Source organism: Elaeis guineensis, chromosome 16 (genome assembly GCF_000442705.2).
Source record: "Elaeis guineensis isolate ETL-2024a chromosome 16, EG11, whole genome shotgun sequence".
In the NCBI taxonomy this organism is placed as follows: domain Eukaryota; kingdom Viridiplantae; phylum Streptophyta; class Magnoliopsida; order Arecales; family Arecaceae; genus Elaeis; species Elaeis guineensis.
Genome location: NC_026008.2, coordinates 32,551,387 through 32,573,823, shown reverse-complemented (window position 1 = coordinate 32,573,823; position 22,437 = coordinate 32,551,387). Strand labels below are relative to the sequence as shown.

Genomic DNA, 22,437 nt, shown 5'->3' with positions numbered 1-22,437 from the left:
CGGAGAAAACGATCGGTGGTCGAAATATTTTCATCTTTTTATCCGACCATTATCGGGGTAAGTCTCTTTGATAAACTTTCTTCTTTTCTTTTTTTTTTTATAACCCAACTTATCCTTTGTCTGCAGTTGATCCACGATATGTCTGATCTGGAGGTCGGCTACACGAAGTTCACCGACATCCGCAGCACGTGGAAGAATAAGGTGGTAGCTGCCGATGCTGAGAAAGTGGCTGCACTTGAACAACTCAAGTCGGCAGCGGAGTGGGAAGCCAAACTTTAGGAAGAGGTTTCCCAACTCACTGATGACTTGGCATCCTCAAGGGCCGAATTTGCATCGGCTTGCGGGGCCATTTCGTCTCTTAAATCACAGGTCAAGAGCAAGAAGCATTCTATCCACCGACTTCGATGAGAGTGAGACGGATGCATTGAAAAGTTTGAAGCCGAATGTAGACGTCATCGGATCAGCTTGGAAAGATTGGCACTGAACGAAGAAGAATTGTCCTCTGCTCGAGCCGATGCTGATTTGGCGAAGGAGGAAGCAGAGTCGGCAAGAGAAGCACTAGGTCGGGCAGTTGAGGATTTCTGAGGTTCAGAAGAATACAGAGAAGAGATCTTCGAAAATGGCTTCACTTCGTATTGTGTCAGGTATGAAGACGACCGAGATGCGGTTGAAAAATTATATCCGAACCTCGATTTGAGCAGCATCGTCCCTCCAAGATCGGAAGATGGAGTTACTGAAGAAGAAGCTGCTCTGATTCAAGAAGAAGCACCGACTGAGCCCGAAATCGTTCAAGTTGGAGATACTACACCCGAGCAAAGGAACGATGATGAAGCTTAGTCGGTATATTTTGCTTTCTCTTTTTATAATCTGACACTTGTAGTCAGACTTCGGTCTAATTTTGTAATTCTTTTTGATGATGAATGAAAGCATCTTCTTCCAAATTTTATCTCTTATTTTGCTTGTTGATAATGCTCGCAATGTCTGTGATGTAGAATAATCAACGAACATTAATCGGTTGTCTGATCATTCGATAGGATTTGTAGAATATCCGTTAGTCGCATAATTATTTTGATGTACTTAACAAAATTAGGATAACAATTGTAGGTCGAATATCCCGTGTCCGATGTTTGATCAGGCTTGTACGTCACATTATCTGATAATCGATGGCAAGCCGAATATCTTTCGACTGGTCGTAACCTAGTCAGTATAATTCCAATCCGATCTTGATCGCTTTGGCATTTTCTGTTCTGCTTAGTTAAGACTAAGTCGGCATATTAGTCTTTCGACTATAGTCAGCTTTTGCAATGGAAAGCCGACATTGAGAACTAAAGTATAGTCGGTAGTTCGATTTTTATAGTAAAGTCTGTAGTTGATGTCAGTTATTGTGGAAGAACCGAGATACAGTTGTCACTAAAGTAGTTGATTCTTTGTGTCTAAGTACAGAAAACAACTCGACTTTGGGAATGAAAGCCGACATTCAGTCGGTAGTTGATAAAACTTGTCAAAGACTTGTGATTCTGAAATTATGATTGTATTTCAAATAATGTACATATCGACGATTTTATTGATAATACATCTTCAAATTATCGACATTCCACGTTCGAAGAATCGCCGATCTTTCGAGAGTTTCCAATCGATATACGTCCGATCTAAGAGTCTCGGATATTCTATAAGGTCCTTCCCAGTTCGGAGATAGTTTTCTTTGATCCAAAGGCTTTGATACTTCTATTTTTCTTAAGACCAAATCTCCTAATCGGAAGATCTTCGATTTGACTCTTGCATTATAATACCGAACTATTTTTTGCCGATATGCAGCCATTCAAATTTGAGCTTGCTGTCGAAGTTCTAGAAAGAGATCTAAATTGACTCTCCGACATTCAGAGTTGTTCGGTTCATAATATTGTTCGACTCTTGTTGATGGCAATCCGATCTCGAGCGATATCATTGCTTCTCTTCCATAAGCTAAATTGAATGGAGATTCTTCTGTCGGTATGCGGGGAGTTGTTCGATACGCTCATAAGACCGGATATAGCTCTTCCACCCAGAGGCCTTTGGCTTCATTCAGTTAGATTTTCAGCCCGTGCAGGATTGTCCGATTGGTTACTTCCACTTCATCATTTGATTGCAGATGGCCATCAAAAGTGAGTTTGTGCATAATATGGAACTTCACGCAAAATTCTCTGAAATTTTGGTTGTTAAATTATCGACCATTATCGGTGATGATGGTGTATGACAAACCGAATCTGTAAATGATGAACTTCTGAATGAAGTCTTCCATCTTGCTTTCAGTGATTTGCACCAGAAGTTCGACTTCTATCCATTTGGTAAATTAGTCAATGGCGATCACTATAAATTTTCTCTGACCAGATGTCAGAAAAAAAGGATCAAATATATCAATCCCCCATTGTACGAAGGGCCATGGTGCTACAATCGATGTCAGCTGACTAGCTGATTGATGTTGTATATTCGCATACTTTTGACATGGTTCACATCTTCGGACGAGTTCAGCTGCATCTTTTTTTATAGTGGGCCAATAATATCCTTGTCACAGGACTTTAGAAGCTAAAGACTTGCCTCTCAAGTGATTTCCATAAATCCCTTCATGCACTTCTCTAAGTGCATAGTGGGAATCTGTAGGTCCCAAACACTTCGCAAGGAGAGAGAGAAAGACCTTTTGTATAGATAACCATTTATCATGACATATTGAGAGGCTGTCCATCGGAGTTGTTTAGCCTCTAAAGAATCCACAAGAAGGATCCCATCAGTCAGGTATTGGACGATCAGATCCATCCAACTCGGTTCGATAGTAAACTGCAATACCTCCTCGACTTTGTCAATGCTCGGCTACTCGAGACATTCGACAAATGTTCGACCCAGTGAGTTGAAAGTAGTAGCCAGTCGTGAAAGTATATCGAACCGAGCATTCTCGATTCTGGAGATGTGAAAGATCTCGAAATATTTCAAGCTCGCCGTAATATCTTTCATCTTTTGAAAGTACTTCATCATAGTAGGATCTTGGACTTCAAATTCACCCTTGACCTGTCTAGCAATCAGTTATGAGTCGGTGAAGACCTTCAAACTGTCGATCTCAAGCTCTTTGGCTATCTTCAAGCCGGTCAAAACTGCTTCATATTCGGCTTGATTATTTGAGGCTTTAAAATTGAACCGAAGAACGTATTTGGTGACTACCCCTTCAAAATTTATGAGTATAAAATCGGCTCCACTATCCTGTGCATTAGATGCTCCGTCAATGTGCAGCACCCAGGTCGACCCTAGGTCGGGATCAGGAGTCGTATCCTCCTTTATTGTGTTGTCATCTGTGTCTTCTAGCTTATTGTCGGATATGGTACATTCGGTGATAAAATCAACTAGGACTTGTACCTTCATAGACGGTCGTGGGCGATATTGAATATCGAATTCACCAAGCTTTACTGCTCACTTTACCATCTGACCTGACGTGTCCGTTTGATGTAAGATCGCCTTCAGCGGCTGATCTGTCAAAACTACAATTTGATAGGCTTGAAAGTACGAACGAAGTTGTTATGCTGATATAATTAGGGCGTAGATCATTTTCTCTGTCCTTGAGTATCGAACTTCGACATTGTGAAGTACTTTGCTGGTATAGTAGATTGGTCGATGAATTCGATTCTCATCTACCTGGACGAGCACCGAACTAACTACTTCTGCTGAAGTTGCCAAGTAAAGATACAATGTCTCTCCGATCCTTGATTTTGTGAGCAAAGGTGGAGAAGCCAAGTATTGTTTCAAGTCTTCAAAGCATTGTCGGCATTCATCCGACTATAAGAAATCCTTCGTCTGCTGCACAGTTTTGAAGAATGGCAAGCATCTCTCGATCGATCTAGAAATAAATCGACTGAGTGCGGCAATCCTTCTATTGAGTTGCTGTATCTCTTTCTTTGAACTTGAATGCTTTATATCGATGATGGCTTTGATCTTTTCGGGATTAGCTTCGATCCCTCATTATGAAACAAGAAATTCGAAGAATTTTTTGGAGGTTACTCCAAATACACATTTGATCGGGTTTAATTTCATCTAATGCCGTCGGAGTGTGCTGAAAACTTCCTCCAGATCTCGAACATGATCTGAAGTTTGAAAACTCTTCACCAGCATGTCGTCCACATATACTTCCACGTTCTGCCTGATCTGCATCTTAAAGATCTTGTTGACAAGCCGTTGATAGGTAGCACCGATATTTTTCAGACTGAAAGGCATTACTTTGTAGCAGTATATGCCTTTGTTGGTCACAAAAGCTGTGTGCTCCTCATCTTCTGGTACCATACGGATTTGGTTATATCCGGTAAAGGCATCCATAAAACTCAGAAATCAATGGTCGGAAGTTGCATCAACTAATTGGTAAATTTTTTACAATGGAAAGCTATCCTTCGGATAGGCTACATTCAGATCAGTATAGTCGATGTAGATCCTCCACTTCCCATTAACTTTTCTCACCACTACCATATTGACAAGCCAGTCGGGATATGTAGCTTCTCTGATGAAGCCTGCTGCAAGGAGTTTGTCGACTTCTTCATCAATGACATTTTATCTTTTAGGAGCAAAAAGTTGTTTCTTCTGTCTCACCGGCTTAATATTTGGATTGATGTTAAGTCGGTGAATTATTATTTCTAAAGAAATTTTAGATATGCCGGTGGCCGACCAAGCAAAAATATCGGCATTAGTCCTGAGCAATTTTATTAGTTGTTGTCGCTCTGAGTCGGGCAATTGTAATCCAATTCGAACCATTTTCTCATAATTTTCTTCTTTTAACGGGATGAAAATCAGTTGTTCAGCTGATTCACCCCTCTTCTGATTTTCTCTTTGGTCCAATTTGTTAATAGGCAAAAAGTCTTCAAGTTTGTTATTTTGAATGGAGACAAAGAAGCAACGTCGAGCGAGTTGTTAATCTCCACGCATTTCTCCGACTCCATGTCTTGTTGAAAATCAGACTAACAGATGGTATGTCGAAATCACTGCTCTCGGAGCATTAAGCCCGGGTAGTCCGAGTGTGGCGTTATAAGCCGAAGGTACCCGAACTATCGTAAACGTTATGAAAACAGTGCTCTGTTGTGACTCGATCCCAGTGATTAAAGAGAGAGATTTCTCCTTCCACTGTGACAGCATCTCCTGTGAAGCTGACCAATGATGTTGAGACTTTTCTGAGTCGGTCATTCGGCAGTCGTATTTGGGAGAAAGTCAAATAAAATAAAATATCAATCGAGCTTTCATTATCTACAAGGATTCTTTTTACATCATAGTTTGCTATTGTTGCTAATACAACAACATCATCATGGGGAGTCTGAATTCTTCGAACATCTTCTTCCAAAAAAATTATTACATTGTCGAATCATCGTTGCTTTGCCAACTCATCTTTGGAAGTTGCCTCCCTATCCAATCATCCGGAGATCATGTTGATCACCCCTGTAGTCGGTTGACTATTTACAGTCTCCTCAATTTGTAGTTGAGGTCGTCGATCAGTAGGATATTGAGTCGGTGGATCTCTCCAATATTTTTCGAGGTAGCCTCTTCGAATCAGGACTTCTATATCATCCCTGAGCTGAATGCATTGTTCGGTATCGTGATCGTGATCACGATGGAACCGACAATACTTCTTCCGATCGCGATTCCTCGGCAATGCCTTCATCGGTGGAGGGTATCATAGATATTCCGCTCCTTCGATTTTCATAAGGATCTGCACACGAGGAGCGGAAAGAGGAGTATAGGAGTCATACCTGTCGTAACTCGATCTTGGACTCCGTCGTCAGGGTGAAGCCCGCTTATTGGATGGTGGCCGACTTGATTCGGCCGAAGCTCCTTCCTTCTTTTGTTTCTTCTTCTTCTGACATTTGCCTTCTGTCTGGTGGCGGTCAGAAGCTCCTTCATCTACGCGCATATATTTGTATGCGTGCTCCAGAAGTTTAGCATTAGTCCGAGGTAGAGTTTTATCCAGTGAATATGTGAATCGAGATCCCCTCAGACCTCTTTTCATGATCGAGATGGCCATGTTTTCATTGAAATCTTTGACCTTAAGCGTGGCCACATTAAAGCAAGCGACAAAATTTCGAAGTCTTTCAGTATCTCCTTATTTAATCGAGAAGAGACTATCAGAAGTTCGCGACGGCCTTCGACTGATGCTGAAATAAACCACGAAAGAATATTCTAGCTGTCCAAAAGAATATATGCTTTCCGACTGAAGTCCGGAGTATCGAGCTCGAACAGCTTTCTGAAGAGTTGCTGGGAAGCCGATGCATAAGAAGGCATCGGTGGCCCCTTTAATCGTTATGAGAGCCTTGTAGCTCTCAAGATGGTCGATCGGATCGGTGGATCCATCATATGGCTCCATCTGAGGCATCTTGAACCGAGATGGGATCGGATGGTCCAGGATGTGCCGAGAAAGCGACTGGACGATGTGAAAGTCGTAGTCGTTAGAGGACTTCCGACCTTCCACTTGAAGCTGAACAAGTTGACGATTGATCTCTTGAAATTTACGTTCATAATCATCAAGTCACCGTTGGAAAACTCCGGAGATAGAACCTCTCGATGAGTTAGAGGGGGAAGAAGACGGTGTTCACGGTCGCTTTTCCTTTCTTGCTCGATCTAATTGAGAAGGAGAGGGACGCCGTGAATGGTGAGTGACACATCGAGAATACTGCACTGCCGCTGTTCGTCTCGATGAGAGAGCCGAGATGGTCGCTCTAGTGAAGGAGACTGTGATCACCGTGGATGACGGTGGCTGTGCCTGGATGGCACCAACTGCGCCACCGGTTGCTCCGCCGATGGCTGTGGTGGCTGAGTTTGTTGCTGTTAGAGGCTTCTAACCGCCTCCGTAAGAACAGTCATCTGCTGCATGAGTGCAGTGATCTGGACGCCAATGGTAACCACAAGACATGAGGAACTAGACTTTGCTACTGGAGGAGGGGGAGGAACCTCTTCCCGATGGAAAGAGTATCTCGCTGATTCGGTTGCAGTCAAATGTTGGGCTCTAATTTTTGCCATGGTGAATATTGTCTCTCTTCTCTCCTTTTTGATGCGTCAATCTGCTGCAGCCAACTCCCCATCGTCTGTCGTCAGAAACGAACACCTACAAGACAATATCCGCACTGACCGAATTTGTGTCCGACGGAGACCCTCCGATGCTTAAGTTAAAGAAGAAAGTTGGTGAACAGTAGATGTCAATATTCAGAGTAGCAAAATTTTGACCAGAAGTAACTTTCCAGTCCTGTTTTTCTTATCCCCTTTTATAGACGAGGTTCTTGTAACCGTCGGACATGGTCTCGTATTTTATGGTGCTAAATCATCAGACCATAATCACGTAATGGATCATTAATTTTCTAATTATGACGCCGTGATGTACGACCGATAACCATTCGTGATGGTTATGGTATATTGAGCAGATTAACCGATTGTATGTCGATAGTAGGCACGACCATCAGTTGATGATTCTGCTGTATCATCGATCACCAATTATAAATCGATGATATTTGTTCGATCGATTGATGAAGAGTCAGAATCGTCAGTTCGACCGATGCTCCGTCGAAATTGTGCGTTCGGTCAGTCGGTTATATTCGGATCGTAGTCGATCAGTCAGAGTCATACGTTCGGTCGGTCGGCTATTGCCGAGTCGGAGTCATGGAAATCAAAGTCGGGGTCGATGGGTTTACCCCAACATGAACTAATAAATCCATATAAGCCCAATATAACCTACTTCAAATGCAAAACATCAAAGTACGATAATACATTGGTCGAAGGCCAAACAAAAATTGCTCAAGGAGCAGAACCAACTTTTCGAGACATCTATAAGGTCTTATCAAAGGCTCATCACTGACCATCGCCATCTTGACATACATCCCAAAGTTGAAGTCCCGTTCTCATCTCCATAATGTGGGAACAGATTCTCGTTGAAAAGGATCACTTGTGTCATAGGAAGATGTGGCTCTATGGAAATTAACAATTATGACCGCAAAAGAAATGAGCCAAGCCAAGGTTTGTTGCGCACAGGCTTGGTTTGTTACGTGAAAGGGCTATTCAACTTCAGCTTAGCTTCAAGCATAACCATAAGCATTCAGCTAAGTTCATTTCCTAATTGAACAGGTTTGAACAAGTCAACAACAGAGCCAAGGCCTGTCTCTGGGTGTCCAGGCTTGGCTCATTTATAAGTTGAGCCTTGAATGAGACTTGAGCTTGGTTTCTTTTGTTAATGAATCACCTTAATCTAGCTTATCATCAGGTTAAACACGTGATATTCACAAATAGTTCTTTTGGTTTATTAATAGCCTGAGGCGTCCATTTACAAATAAATCTTTTCAACACAACAAAAAAGAAATGAACATACAATGCGTAGAAAAAATAAACAAAAATACAACAACACAATATCATATAAAGAAATCAGAGTAAAAGGTCTAATTAGGTGGTGTAAGGATTTACCTTATTTAGCCGACCATATGCAGTACCTTTCCACCCCTCTGATTTCCCTATAATTTATAAGACAATGTCATAAGAACTTGATTAACAAATTTAGGACTTACAATCATGGTTCGCCGTATCGGACCGAACCGCCCGGTACGGGACGTACCGAGCCGGACCGGTCCTTTACCGATCCGATTCGAACCTTTTTTTTCGGAACACAACCCCGAACCACACCGAACCGCCCGGTTCGGTGCGGTTCAAGCCCATACCGTCCGGAATCGAGCGGTACGGCTCAGTTCTGGACCGGTTCGGGATGAACCGAATCGTACCGCCCAGAGGAAGGGGGGAGGGGGGAAGGTGAGGGCTTTTTCACATGGTTGGAGAGAGAGAGGGGGGAGAGAAATGGGCGTGGCCCACTTCACATTGGGGGAGGGCCTAGTGCTTTAATAAGCATCAGACCTTCAGTGTTCTTTGAGAGTTCTCAGAGAACACCCATGACCGTGGGCAACTTAATCGTTGAGACCTCCAAAAAATTAGAAAAGGCAAAATTTTGTGAAATTGGAGGAGTGATTTGAGAAGAGACCGATCTTTGGCTGGAGATAAGATAATCTGTTATTTTGTTAGTAAATTTTTTTTTTAAGTTTTGTTGTTAGAAATAGGATAAAAATGAGATAAAATAAAAATAGGAGAAAATCATGCCCAAATCTTATGATTTTGGTATGATTTAATTATATGTGATAGATCTTTGGAAGATCTACACGATGACATAAAAATTGATAATTTTCGTTAATTATATATTTTTTAAATATTTTTAAATATTTATTTATTTAAAAATTTTAAAAAAAAATTTAAATTTTAGAAACAAATTAGAGTTTGGGAATCATGTTTAGAATAATTCAAGCTACTTAAATCTAATTTCAAATTTTTTTAAAATATTTAAAATTAAAAAATTATTTTTTTAATTATTTAAATTAAAAAATTTAATTATAAAATAAAAAATATATAAAAATAGTGTTATATTTTAGTTAATTTAAAAATATTATTTTAAGCATATAACATATTTATTTTAAATTTATAAGTTTTAAAATAATTATTAAAATTATTTTAAAATTATATATAATTATTTTAATTATCATTAAACTATCATGTTTTATTATACTTGCATATATTTTAATTATATATATACTGCGGACGATCTTGCACGTGGAGTAGGGTTCATAGATGTATCTGGATCATCCCGCATTATGGATCCTATTATCTACAGCCACTTTATGATCCATATGCATATGGTGCATCCAAGGCATCATCTTCTAGTGGTTACTACCCTATGCAGCCTGGAGCATCTTACGGATCAGATTTTGCTACTGGCATATTTGAATGGGCTCCTCCACAATCGTACCATCATCTCGAGGATACTTCTCAGAGTCAGAATTTTAGCGAGAGATCTGAGATGTCTTACAATTCAGAAAGGATGCCCTATGGGGTGATGAATATTCGAGAGTACGACGCAGCTTGGCTAAAGAGTTGGACTGATATCCCTTCAGACTATGTTGATGATCCAGACATCTACGAGCGTCACAGACACTCGACAAGAAATTAAATGCAGAGTACATCTTAAGATTCGTATATCAATTATTGTACTTTGTACTTAAATATTTAGATACATTTTAATGCGTATTTTATATATTTTTTCTTTAGTTTTAAGATGATATAGTTGAAATATAATGTAAATAAATATATGTTTGAAATTTTGGATCAAGAGTTTTTGTACCGCAACCTAACTCCAAATTTAACCTAAATATGTCAATAATATGCAATATAATGTCATATTGAAGTTGTATTTATCAATTATTAACTTCAAAAATTCAAAAAAAAATTTGAAAATCGAAAAAAATATTGTGTACCGGTACCGGACCGGTACGCCTAGGCATACCGTGTGTCGGTACGGCATGATTCCGATACCGTACCGTACCGGTCCGGCACCGGCACGCCGTCCGGTACCGGTACAACGAACCTTGCTTACAATCATGCTCAAACTTGCAGTCTTGCTCATTGATTGGCAACTATATCAGTAAGAGATACTTCACCATTAAAGCACATAAAACTATATTAAAAAAAAAATTAACATCATAAAAATGGGATAATTTAGGGAAAAATGAGATCTCAGCCAATTGGCATCACAGCACCAGTCTATCTGTTCATAATGTAGAATTTAAAAGCAAATTAATGAATATCTATATCTAAGTAGCAAGCTGTCATCATCCTCTCACAGCAATACAATGGTTTAGGAATCTGTATCAGTTTGTGACAGACTGTGTTTAGGGATATCAGGGGGTTTGATTGGGCCATTTTCAAACAAAAGCCCAAATAATATTTGTTAGATCAAAAGCCAAATCCAAACCAATTAAAATTCTATATCCATACCCAATATTGGACCCCAAAAAGGTCAGGTATCAATTCAAGTTTGCATAGAAATCAATTAACAAATTATTTTGCTTCACTTTTGGATATTTTTTTTTCAAATTATCAATACATGCAAAATGCTAATTCATGAACTGAAAAACATGATAAAAATAATGATGTAAACAATATCAAAAATTATATCTAAAAGATAATATTCATTCAACTATTACTTTTGTTACCTAAACATCTACGCAATCAAATGACACGTGTGAAAAATAACATACAGAATCAAGCTCAATATTGATAAAATCATGAAAAACATAATGCAAAAAGGCTACCACAAGATGACATGGAGAAGAATTTGGTCTGATAAGATGGTTTAAGATTTCACCACTCTCTAGATGTTTTTCTCTTTTATGATCAAAAAGAAAATTGAGAGATACACATGGACATGTATGTACATATGTATAGATGTATTTTTAAATAACAAGTATGTATATATACCAATGTTTCTCTGTATGCACATAATCAAGTCAGGTTTCATGTTTTTGGGTATGGATCTACCTAAATCCAAATCCAATCTAATAAGACTTCAGGTCTAATTTTGAAACCCAAAATAAATGCAATAGCTTATTGGGTTTATTTTTTATATGCAAACCATATATTTTTGGTCGGTTTCAGATGGGGTTAGCAGGTTATCAGCCTCCATTTACACCTTTAACTATGTTGGTCCATATCGATTCATGCTTGTTCAAATTATATTGTGCCATACATAAGTTGCGAAAAGAAATACCTAAAGACTAAAAAAATGACCATGAAAATGCTATCATGGCAATAGTATCAAACTGAATGCACTCACCCCTAAAATTTTTGTTCTGTCTGCTGTAATTAGATGAAGAAAGAAGATGCTAAAGCAGCATATGGTGATCCTAATGTCTGACGAACTAAGGGTCCCTGTTAGCAATAAGGAACCAAGCATCATCAAAAAATCTATGAAACTTAGCAAGAAAGATGTAAATTTTCCATCAACATGCAAGCAATCTAAATGCTTGCAAAGATACTGGCTTTACTTGAAAACAGGAATTTGCTAGAAACAATATTTTATCTAGACTATAGCAAGGATGTTGGAACCAAACATTCAATCATCAATTGCAATAAGAACATAACAAGCATTTCATGCAGCAGAAAGACAGATGGAGGAATTAGTATCAACGAGCAGACAATAATAAGATATCTGACATCCAGCACCAATTGACAGTCTGTCATTTTATTAAAACATCTATTTGCTAAGAATTATTGCATCTATATTGTTCATCTTTCTGAGGAACTAATTTCTGAAAACAGTTAAAGTCACATGCACACTTTTGCTTTCCACTTAATATTTTTACTTATTATTTTTTCAAAAATGATATTTTATTATAGTTGACTAACACAGAGGTTTGCCGTCACAAAGTAAATTGAAGCATACATTCACAATATCTAAGTTTGTAATCCATGTATAATTTATTGTAAGTATCCCAACATACAAGTTAAAGGTACACTGGCTTACAAAATAATGGGTATTAATTTTCTGACCTGGCTTTCATGCTCCAGTGAGCCGTCCCAAATCCTTTAGATGAGCTGCATTGTGTTGAAGGGATATCCATATGATCTAATCAATTGTGTATGGCCTGCGGTAGCAATGGAACCAAGGAAAGCAAACAAAAAGACAATTCTTTTATATTTTATTATATTAGTATTCGTCGGTGATCCTGGCTCGGTGAGTCCTTTCTTCTGTGATGAACTACCAGCACCAGTCCTACATTTTGTCTCTGTGGACCGAGGAGATAGGCCCCTTAACGGGAAGAGAGTTGTGCCATAAGAGAGGTGAAAAGATCTACATGCTTCAAATATACGACATGGATTGACCCTCATGTTGATCAGCATTAATCAATCTTTGAATAGAGGTAATTCTTCACCTGCTAGGCAAGAGGATAGCCAGTAATAAAATTTGTCAGTAGGATGCATTTCTGTCACAATTCAATTAATAAATGAAAATGAAGAAGTTAATGGGTTACAAAATATCATCATAATCATGCATATAATCCCAGCAAAACAGTCCTTGCATACTAAAACTGCCATCTACTCGCCAAAATAAAACCATCGATACTGTACCATAAGTTCTCCAATCTTCCAAACCATTTAATGATGATCATGTAGCCTTTTCAAAATTCATATGTGACCTTTGTTAGGTAGTGAGAATAACTAATAGTATTTTCAATTTTAAACATTGTTAAAATATCATTAGTGTAGCCTTTATTAAACTTAAAAATATTGTAATAACCATTAAATTAATTTTACCATTTATTCATGTAGCCTTCTCAATAAACAATAGAATAAATTCAGCTATCATCCCCATAAGATATTGTTCTATTAACCATTGTGCAAAGAGGATCTGAACGTATTGCGCCATCACTAATAGGTTTAAACATCTAACACCAATAACCATGAATTAATACTTACATTAAGTTACCACAACAAAGGAGGTCTATAGCCCCAGTCAAAACTACAACTAAAAGTAGAGAAAATCACTGCTATAACTTTTACCAGAGGATGGTGCCACCGCCACAGTTGTCATTGTTATCATCTACTGCAGCAGTTAACCAACCATTGCTAAAGGTAATATTGTAGCCATAGACTTGGGCTAAAATACAATGGTAGTTAGAAATCATAAACATAGAGTTCTGCTTGGTTACAGTATGGATTCGTCGGACAATCTTCATTGCAATGGTCAAGCAACCAATGCTATTGCCAATAGATATGACACCTACAACTGCCAGAACAAAAAATTGATTGCTGCTATAAATTAGTAATAGCTTGTCGCTAAACAGTATTCAAAATCGATAGTTATGGTCTCCGACCATGGCTATTTGACCTTTGGTGCAGTGATTTTGGTCATGAATTTATATTTATATTTTACTTGTGGGTCTGATCATTGCGATAGGTAAAAATAAATGTATACTTGACATCATATTTTATACTGTTTGCTTGGATTTTGCCAGCTTTCTAATTGTATTTCTTATGTAATCATGTTTAGCTATAAACAACAAAAACTAAAAAGCACAGGTGAAACTCAAATTATGAACAACGTCTTTTGTACGGTCTAGAACCAATATAAAAATTCACCCATCAACCAATATGTACAATTCCTAGATCAATTAATCACTAACAGTGATGCATATGACACCTTAACATTTAAGGAATTTAGTACCATTTTACATAGCATAATTGACACCATGAGTCAATAGCATAATCCACATGAAAATTTACATCTAGCAGCAAACATTATCATCAATGTCTAAGTCTAAAATAAAGTGCAATATCCATAAGTTGGTAACCTCAAATCTAAAACTAATAATTTCTAAAAATAAAATGCATCATAACTGGTCATCTCATATTGTGTGTTTACGTGCAAAATAGAAAAAAGGACATATAACTAGTTAACAATGAACTTTAAGAAAACTCTCTTCAATGTCACTGTGGTATTTAAACACTATATGCAAAATAAGTCATTCATATTTCTGTTTACCATGCTGAGGGATCATGACTTGACAATGAGGAGCCCATGCAGATTTGGCACAGAAACAGGAGCATTAGAGGCATCTAGCACCTGTCCAGGAGAAAAATCCAACAGATTGCACATTTAACATGAATATCATTCAACATCATTCATCTCTTCATAAATTTCTTCACCCACAATTTATTCTACTTTTAGGAGTCATATATTTACTAAACAAATGCAAATTTCTGCAAATTCTGACACTAAATAGGAAACTGTAGAAGACTATGGACATAAATTCAACTCCAATCTATCACCAATGACAAGCTAATATTAGCAAAACACAAACTTGTTTTCATAAGCGCATCTAAATAATAATGAGTCGTATTAATATGAACATAGCAAGCACACTAATCTTAACAATTTAAACAAATCAAATGAAACCATAATTATCCCATAAAAGTATTGAACATCTCAAGGTTATGGCAGTGATGGTAATGGTGGTGGTAATGGAGTATGGCAATGCATGTAACCCTCATTTATATCCATCTCGGAGATTCTGTCAGCATTCACTTTCTTGTTTTAATTTATTTCACATATTTGGTTGGCACCATAAAAATGAAGTTGGTTAATACAATTATTTTCCAAATATCACAATTCACGATTGAAGAGAGTCATAGATAGATGTCACCATAAATTTACTAGCAGCCCTCTACCTTCTATATTGAAAATTAAAATTATTGACAAAACATCCACCAATAAACTCCAAAAGATACCCTGTTCTAAAGGTGATCCACCTAACAAGGATGAATGTACTAGAAATAAGCACCAAATCCATTCATGATAACAAATCAAAGAAAAAAATCTCTAACATTCAAGCACCTCATTCAAGGCAAAAGCCAAAAGAAGATAGAACTCTATTCACATTAATGAAAAATAAACTAGTACATGCATGCCATCCCTCTCAAAGAAGTACTGATCCTGTAACCAAATCATAGATTAGGGCCATTAGGCATTTTAAAATCTCATCTATGTACACATGGTGCCAAGTAACTCTGAACCAAAAAGTAAATCTCATTCCATTTTACTAAATGGATATCAAATTGTTGAAGTCAAATTCAAACCTTCCAGCATGGTACTCACATGAAATAATTAGCTTTAAATGCAGTCCATAAAACATGCAAATTATTTACTAGTCTATTGTTCAGAAATACTTAGCATTTTTTTTTCAACCATGACTCCTGTCTACAGTTCAGTGTTGACCCCTACTTGCCTTAGACACCATCATGCAGCTTCAAGGAATCAAAGGGTTACAAGAAGAAATAGAACAAATTAATCCAAGCATAATTTTGACTGATATTTTCAGTGTTGATATTTCAATATCATGTGCAGTGCAACAAGATTGCAAGCATAGCTTCAATACAATACAAAGAGGTAAAACTAAATACGAATAACTCTTCTACCTTGAGATTGAAGTCCAACCACCTCATTCTCGTTATATTTCTGGAATTGGAACCAAGAGCTCAAGTGCGGCCTTTTTGAATGCAGTTATTTCCAAGAAAACATCATGTGGCCAGCAAATTCTCTCATTAGATTGGAGAACACAATATTTGGTAAAAATAAAAGTACTCAAAACTCAAAAAAGTAACAATTATTTGAATTAATAAATCTGTCCATTCATAAAAAAGTGAAAAGGAACAGCTCACCAATAAAGCATCCAGATGGACTGTGAGCATGAATGGATTAACGGGATTCAATAATGTTGATTATAACTTGGGGGGAAAAAGGTAAGCAAAACTTATTGCATGTATATTATTTTGTTAGCAAACAAGAAAAAATAATACTTGCAAAGGACGTATTAAGCCGACATGGCCAGCTGAATGACAACTACTTTAATAGGAAAATCTCCAGTCATGCTAGGACACTCTTCTGTCCCATAATAATAATAATAAAAATGCCCTCTTTTCTTTTCTACATGTTGGATAATATTATGATGCACCAATCTAAGCATTCATGCAAATTGTTCCAACTGAAAGTGAACAATAGTGCCATATGTACTGCTGTCAATTGTCATAGATTGGCACAGCACACATGTCAGCATACTTTGGACTTGTGACTAATAAATTAAATGCACAAAAGTGCAAGTCTCATCTTGTTTAACCTGTGCAACATAAGGAGTCCTAATTCTCCATACACACCAATCAATGCCTGTTATATACCTTGGGCCCATTTTCTTATGCTTCAAGTGGGAGCTACTAATTTAATATATGCTACAATGGAGAATTATAGTACCATAATAAATCAAGCACAACAAATGACCCTATAACCAGATAAAACTTGTGACAATACCTAATAATAAACAAAATTAAAAGATTAGAACACTAAATTAAGAAGAAAGCAATTATCTTTATAGATTCCTTTAAGATCAAAAAATATAATTTACCTAATAAGGGATGACTTTTCTTAAAGGACAAATAGAAGCCAACTCTTACAGATTCTTTGCAATGAAAAACAACAAATTACTGCTCATACATATCTCAAAGACATTCTTCATAACTCTCTACAACCGTATGAACCAAAATGTATTTACTTAACCTTGTTCAAGAGAACTAAATGCAATAATAAACCTAAACCTGAAGCAAGATTTTAAATCCCATGGGATAGGGGAATCCCAACTTCCCGATGGAACAGGATGACCTACATTCTACCCCATCCTTGTGGCAGTCACAATCAAGCATCCTGATTGCCTTTTTCTTCTCCCTATTTATCTCTTCCATCCCACTCTCTACAATCTAGCCACCTAATTAAGATCCAACAATCTCGATCAAGCCATGAAACAAATTGATATTCTGTCCCTTTTGGGCCAGACCAGGTAAACATTATCTTTTTTTGGATGGAAACCAGGTAGATATTGCCATTTGTAATATTTCCTTATCCACCACTACTGTGGGCCCAATAAAAGGATCTTATAAGGTGGACCTTACTCTATATTTCCGCTGCTCAATATCACTTACAAACACCTATAACGCACAAGCAAAATTAATCCTTGAGGCCCCATAATGTGGATCCCACCATCATCACTCTTCCAGTTCCCATGTTCGCTGCCTCATTTCTCAGTCTCTACGACTTTGGTCTTTTCTTCATTGCAGTCCAAGAAAAAAATGAGACATAGATTCCCTCCCGATCCCTGACACATAATAGAAACCACCACCACATCGAGCAGGGCCTCACTGCCAATTTCTCCTCTCCTCTCCTCCCCTTTCTCTCCGAAACCCAAGCAGACAAAAACCCTAATCTATCTCTTCACTTCCTGATCCCTTCCTGGAGGTCTTTGTCCATCTCCACAGATCGAACAACTAGGAAGTTCATAGAGGGACTGGACACAGAAGGCTGCAGCTCCAAATCCATAATCAATTCCATGTGGCAATAGATTGGCACAAAACTGGCCAGCAGAGATTGGCAACAGAGGATGTTGGTCCTCCTCTTCCTTTCTCCCTGCCCCCAATGCTTACCAAGGATGCCAACCACCAGATTTGGCATGCTGCCAACCTTCATCCTCCTCCTCCTCTCTCTCTCTCTCCTTCTGTTTCTTCTGCTGTTTTGCATGCCAAAGAAAGCAACCATCAACAAATCTTAAGTGTCATGGCATTGGATGCAGAGATGCGTTTGTGGTCTTGCGGAGCGATGCAGATCCCTCACAAGGAGAGGTAAGCAGGATAGGGCATATCAATTGTCTTGCTCGTGGCCCAACCTAGATCCTAGTTTCTCATGGAAATGGGTTGGGACATGCATGCTTTAGAGTGTTGGCTCATCCATGAGGATTCTGGTCATTCATAACCATATCTCTTCCTCTCCACTACCCTACTTAGTTTACTTCTTAACATGTAGGAAAAGATACAAAAAAAGTGCATCAAGCATAACTTAGATTAATCAAATGATACGAATAACAAAGATATACATACATACTGGAAACTCACCATTCACAACAATTATGTTGTCTCTCACATGCTACCAAATCAATGACAACAAATGTTTCAATTCAAATTAACCTCACGCTTTTTCAAAATCCTCTTTGAATCAGATTATCAGCATCAAACATCTACCATTTGAATGTTAAACCCAACTTTCAGGCATCAGTTTGTTGGTGCATCTCTACTATGTGCACCTCCAAACTTTAAGAGCGCTCATGCATAGGCCTCCCATCCTTCTAGCTTTCATCTCAAGGAAAAGGTAAGCCTAGATTGATTTTATCAAACCTTGTTTGTTACCATGAGATAAACATCAATAAGTTAATTTGTTATGATTTAAAAGCCAAATATGCAACATGAATGAAAAGTTAAACACGGAAAGACCTAAAAATTTACCTCCTTGCAGGCTCATTAAACATTCATGCCCGATATGAGCATAGGCCATTGCCTTTGCTTGGCTGCCTTAATTATTACATAGTGGTCCAATAACCTCTAAGGAATAAATGGTTTAATTTACATTTTAGAAACTAAGAAGGGAAAAAATCAACTTGTCGAACATTTAAGTATTCCCTAGTTATAAAACTTTGGGTATAAAATCCAAAAATAACAAAAAGGTTTTGTGCACTTTAGTTCATGTTGTTAATTTGGGTCATCCATAATTACCTTCTATTAGGGGTAGCGGTGTTTACTTGCCCAAGCCCACCCACCCTAGACTCATACCATCTAACCCAACCCATCAAGTTCATGTGTTGGATAAGAGTCAGATCCTACTTTGCTCACCAGCAGGTTGGGCATGTGTTTGAGTTGATGATGCATGACCTATATGATCCAAAAATTTACATTTCTGTGGGTAATCATAAGAAAGCATATTTTTATCCATACCCAATATAGTAATGCCAAAGTGACTTCGATAAAAGACATTCAAAGCATCATTAAAATTCTTTTTAAAAGATGGATTATTGGGAATGTGCCTGTCACGCCCCCGATCCGAGATTGTGAATCGAGGGTCATGGCAACCGCCGCATACTCATAGGAAACTCTTCCTATAAGCATGCAAGGCATCTTATCACGATACCAATACTTAACAGCGGAACAATTAGTCAATAATTTAAATCAAAAAGATAACAATCTAAATTTCAACTTTAATATCTCAATAACTTTCACAATGTTCAAGAAGCCTTATTATTAAATTCAATAAGACTTTCAGTTTAAATAAAAGTATGAAAGTTCTGCTTCTAATCACTCTTCCATTCCTATCTTGTATCATCTTAATTCCTCAACATCTTTAAAAATAGTAAAATAAGAGATAATGAGCTAGACAGTCCAGTAAGCAATGATCACTTTCAACAGATTTCATCAGACATTAAACTAAATAATCATTTATAGAAAATAAGCATATAGAGTTCATCAATTCGAAATCAATTTCGATTTTGCAATATAATTCATATCAAATTCATTTCTTTTTAAAAAATTCGAGTTTCTTTCGAGATTTCAATTTCTTTCATTCTTAAATTATTTTCATCAACTATGAGCTATGACCATATTTTTCTGTGGCAAGGTCATAACACCGCGTATCATCTTGCGGTGAGCTGCGAATCATCTGGCAGCAAAGTCCTTCGGACCTGCTGGTCTCGCTGGCGGTTTGTCGCTGGTCTCTCTGCAATATATCGCTGGTCTCGCTGGCGACATAAATCCTCAGGATAAATCAATTGCCAACATATATGCTTCCATTGGTGGGGTCCTTTACATAGTCAGATTGTCAATTCATATTGTTCTTATATCAGAATTCTTTATAAATCATGTTTCATATTCTAATTTCGATAAGAAAATATATAATCATGTAGTATCGAAATCAATCAATATAATGCATCATAAAATCAATATGTTCAATCATGCTTCATCATAACATTTCAAATAAGATATTTTCATAACAAAATATCATTCATCCAATTCATACATCATTTCATAAATTATGTCAGAAAAATACATTATAATTTATTAATAAATCTAAAAAAAGTGAAACATTACTTACCTCGAACGTATTCCAATAATTCATATAATTCTATAAATTTTCTTTCAAAAATTATGTTCGTAGATCATATCGCGATATCCCATGATCAAACATCCACAATCCTATATAGGATCAATTTCAATAATTAGAAAGGATCGTAACAATTAAGAAAAATAGAATTGATGGACATCCGTATCCTATCATCCAGATTGGTCTGATCATATAATTTCATCTGGTCAAAATCTAATTAGGACATAAACGATCCAAAGTTTGACTATCAAATCAAATCAAATTCGAAGTGATAAGATCGAGATTCCTTCATTCGATTCATGAATCAAGTGGAGAGAGAAAATTAGAGGAGAGAGAATTCATGAGATACAATCCAAATTAATCAGGTGCCACAGTCCAACATCTCGATTGGTGCAATCAAAATGATCTAATCCAAGTCATGGTTAAATCAGGATCATGGATAATCAAATTGAGAAATATCAGGTCGGATCAAGGTGAGTGCCAGTACGCTGCCCGACAATTATAGATTAGGATTCTTCATCAGATCAAAAATATTAAAAGAAATTCCTCATTGATAAATTTTTTTAGAGAGAGAAATCGATCGAGAGAAAGAAATAATTTTAGAGAGAAAATTTTAGAGAGAGAAAATTCATTTTAGACTCTTCAAACAATATGATTCAACAAATCCGATCGATTAGATCAAATCATGCTGAAATTATCATGTGGATAATTCAATAAAATTATGAGAAATAGAATCTTAAAAAATCTTAGGTCTGATCAAGATGGATGTCGGTATACCGTCCGACAATCACAGATCAAAATTCATTATTAAGATCAATTTCAATTCATCATCATTCTTCTCAAAATTTTAGAAATCTTAGGAGAGAGAAATAACCTAGAAAAAAAAATTTAAAGAAAGAAAATAGAGAGAGAAAGTGGAGAGAGATTAGAGAGAGAAAAAAGAGGAAAAGAGAGACGAGAGAGAGTCTATTTATTATTTTTTTTCTTCTTCTTTTTCTTTTTTTTTTCTTCTTCTTTTTCTTTTCCTTCTTCCCGTGGGCTGCTTTGGGCGAAACAAGGGATCGTGTGGTCCCCTCCTTGGTCGACCGATCAGCGGCACGACCGACATGACAGTGGCCGACGTGGAAGGGCGATGATGGGACGGCTCGAAAGGAGTGAATCCGGTAGTCGGCGGTGACCACCGACGCCAGAAAATCGAGAAGAACAACAAAAAAACAGGGATTTCTTCCGCAACAAAATCTGACGACTCCGATTGCCGGCGATCGTGCGCACGGGCATGGGAAGGAAGGGGGAGAAGAGAGGGAGAGAAACCGGGACTTACCTCAAGCTCCGACGACGTCTCCGGTGCGAAATCAAGACGAGCACGGTGACGGGCTTCTCCGAGGATTTTTCGATGATCCCCGCCATTTTGCCTCGAGATTCTTAGGTGGAGGAAGGGAAAAGGGGTCTCCCCCTTAAATAGAGTTGGAGGGGAGAAGTTTGACTCCTCCCCGATGAGCTTTCCGACTCCGTTTAGGAGCCGGTCGGGAGGAAGAAGACTCCCTATGGGAGTCTTCCTCAAAAAAAAATTTTTTTGATGGGCTTTTGTGGGCTGGGTTTAGGGCTCAATTGGACCAGGTCATAATATTCTTTCCCTCTAAAAAAAATTTCGTCCTCAAAATTTTTTTTGCTTAAGTCTTCATAATTTCTTACTTGAGATTTATGATAAAAAATCTCACCCACAAATATTTCAATATTCTAACTATTGATACCAATTCATTCTTAAATCATTTCATAACGAAAAGATCAATACATCAAATATTGATCTAAAACAGAACCATTCATTTTCTTATTATCAAAATCAATATCTCATAGATTTTCAATTTTTAAGATTTCAAAATCATGCTCTCATTCCCTATAAAATAATGTTCAATACCTCATGACTAGATCAAAATCAAACCTATCTCTTGTAAATAGAAGAAAATCAATATCTTAATTCTTGAATAAAAATTTTATTTTTTTTTCAAAATATTAACCGCTCTTAATTAATCAACCCATCATAAAATAGAAAAATATACTTCTATGAA

At 37.4% G+C, this 22,437-nt stretch overlaps 1 pseudogene; it reads right to left on the bottom strand.

Annotated features, from left to right (window-relative positions):
* Nucleotides 1-21,778, bottom strand: part of LOC105059430 (uncharacterized) — a 28,896-nt pseudogene extending 7,118 nt beyond the window's left edge.
* Nucleotides 21,779-22,437: the final 659 nt, after the last annotated feature.